Source organism: Hydra vulgaris, chromosome 09 (genome assembly GCF_038396675.1).
Source record: "Hydra vulgaris chromosome 09, alternate assembly HydraT2T_AEP".
Lineage (NCBI taxonomy): Eukaryota > Metazoa > Cnidaria > Hydrozoa > Anthoathecata > Hydridae > Hydra > Hydra vulgaris.
The window spans coordinates 37,656,273-37,658,708 of record NC_088928.1 but is presented as its reverse complement, the minus strand read 5'-3'; the positions used below and the strand labels follow the sequence as shown (position 1 = coordinate 37,658,708).

The 2,436-nt window shown below is 31.8% G+C and overlaps 1 long non-coding RNA gene across 1 annotated transcript; it reads left to right on the top strand.

Annotated features, from left to right (window-relative positions):
* Positions 1-608, top strand: LOC136085095 (uncharacterized). The gene is made up of 2 exons (XR_010641075.1): positions 1-104; positions 562-608. It is a non-coding gene; the product is annotated as an uncharacterized LOC136085095 (long non-coding RNA).
* Positions 609-2,436: the final 1,828 nt, after the last annotated feature.

Sequence of the window (2,436 nt, the reverse complement as noted above, 5' to 3'; positions counted from 1 at the left end):
GTAGTGATTGTGATGACCAAGAGAATCATTTTAAGACAGATCAATCTCATTATCTACATTAAATAAAAAGAATAAATATGAAGGATTTCCATTATCTCAAGCAAGTAAGCCTTTAATTAAAAATGATAAGTCAATGTTTGGTGTAAAATGCAATGATTGTCAATATTAGCTCAGATATTTGTATACCATATGAGTTTATATAAGTCTTCCTAAAAAGTTGTTATTGAAACCATGAGGTTTCATGTTATTGAAACCATGAAACCAATGATAACTTTAAATAATCATCTGCATGAAGCCCAGTATTTCATAGTTATTAAAACAATGAAACTATAGAACGATCTTACTTATCTAACCCGAAATCTGAGAAAAACTACTACTAATAATACTTTACTGAGGCTATACCAAAAACTAGCATAGCCACAAACAAGTATTTTACTGTCTATTAGTTTTCTCTGATATAGGGTTAGACCAGTAAAGTTATTAAATTTATGTATTTTAAATTTATTTATTTACGTACTTTGTTAAAACTATTTAAAATTTAATTACCATAAATTTGTTTAGACTTTCAATATCATGTGTTGCATCTCTTAAATGAGATAAAAACCCAAAGATGCGGAAAATGCAATATAAAAGAGCGAGAAGTAGAAATAGTTACTGAAATGGACAGCTTAATAGAGTTTGATAAGTTTGGTTCAACACTTGATAATGCTTCATCTAGTAACTCTGCAGTATGTTTTGAGTTACTAAATACTGATTTATAAAATTTACTCATTTCTAAATATTTTCTTTACAATATATAATTTTTACTACTAAATGAGGTACTATCCATTTTTTCATTAATTTTGTTTTATTAGAAACAAAGACTTCAAAATATTGGTGGTAAGTACTGTCAAAAACTGATGAAGAGGTTAGTAACTTAAAAATATATTCCCATAAATACTCTGTTTAAGTTTATAATGATATTATTCTCATATTATATTCCATGATACAAATCCCATGCATAGCTCTACCTGAGCCGTTACACCATAATGCCAAAGTATAAAGCTATAGGATATCCTATAGCTTTATACAAATAGCTTTATATTATAAGTTATCAGAAATGAAGAAGAGCGTTGGCCTTCAAGGATGACTTTTATAAAGCGGTTAGAAAGAAACGATTGATCTCAATCTCAAAAACTTTCCCAGATAAACCATATGAAACAAGCTCATGGAGAAGACCTACATGCCAACTTTTGTTGAAAGCCTTAGATACGTCAAGAACAATACCCTGACCTCTCCGCCTCCTTCTAGTGCACGATAAAATCTTTCAGTCACAGCAGTTAGCAAGTCAGCCATAGAGCAAGAGGATTAAAAACGTATTGATTATCTGACAGTAAGTTATTTGACTCAAAATGGGATGTTAGAAATTTTTTATCAAAGACTTTGCTAATAACAGAAAGAAGATTGATCGGACGATAATTGGAGAGGTTAGAATTTTCACCGAATCTTTTAAAAATTGATACAACAGATGTCATTTTTAAGCAGGAAGGAAAACAAGAGTCATTCAAGCACTTATTAAATAGTTTAGAGAGAACTAAAGAGAGTTCTAGAGGACTGTTTTGTAAGACTATGACAGGAATGTTGTCAGGACCCTAAGTCGTAGAAGAGTTTCATCGAGATATGACTTTAGCAACAGAAGCTGGAGAGATTTGAATTTCTACGATGGGTTAACCTGTTTAATTGGAATGGAAGGAAGAGAATTGCTATAATATTCGAGAGTCGAATTAAAAGAAAAGTTCTTTGCAAATAGTTCTGCCTTATCCTTGGCAGAGGTAATAATATCACTCCAATAAATAAAATTTTCCTTGGGAGAGGTTATAAGATCAGTCCAATACATGAGAGATGGAATGTTTGACCTACTTTTGTTAACAACGTTGTTGAAGATTTTCCAAAAGTCTCTAGAGCCAACGTCTAAGATTTAGTGAACTGAGAAGAATGGAGCTTAATGTCTGACAGCACCTTTTTAGATTGATTTCTTGCAATAATAAATAGCCGTTTGTTCTTAGGAGAGTTGTTCTTTTAAAAAATATTTAAAAAAATGATAACGATTAGATATAGCAGTTGCACAAGAGTGTGAAAACCATGGAGTAGAATAAAGCTTGACTTGGAACCGACGAGAAGAAATAAAGGCTTCCATTCCTGTCTGAATCCAGAAGGTTACGTAGGAGGCGCATTTTTCAGCTGAGTAGGAAAAGACATCTGCCCAAAGACTGTCACAAAGAAAATCATGAAAAGAATCTCAATCAGCTTTAGGGTAGTAGTAAGTAGTGCCACGACAGTGTGGGTCTAAAAAGGGAGAAACCATTATATTTCAATTGATTCAATTAAAGTATTGTAAAATAATGAAACTCACAAAAACTAAACTGTCTTCTGATCTCAAAAAACCTGTCTCCTGGT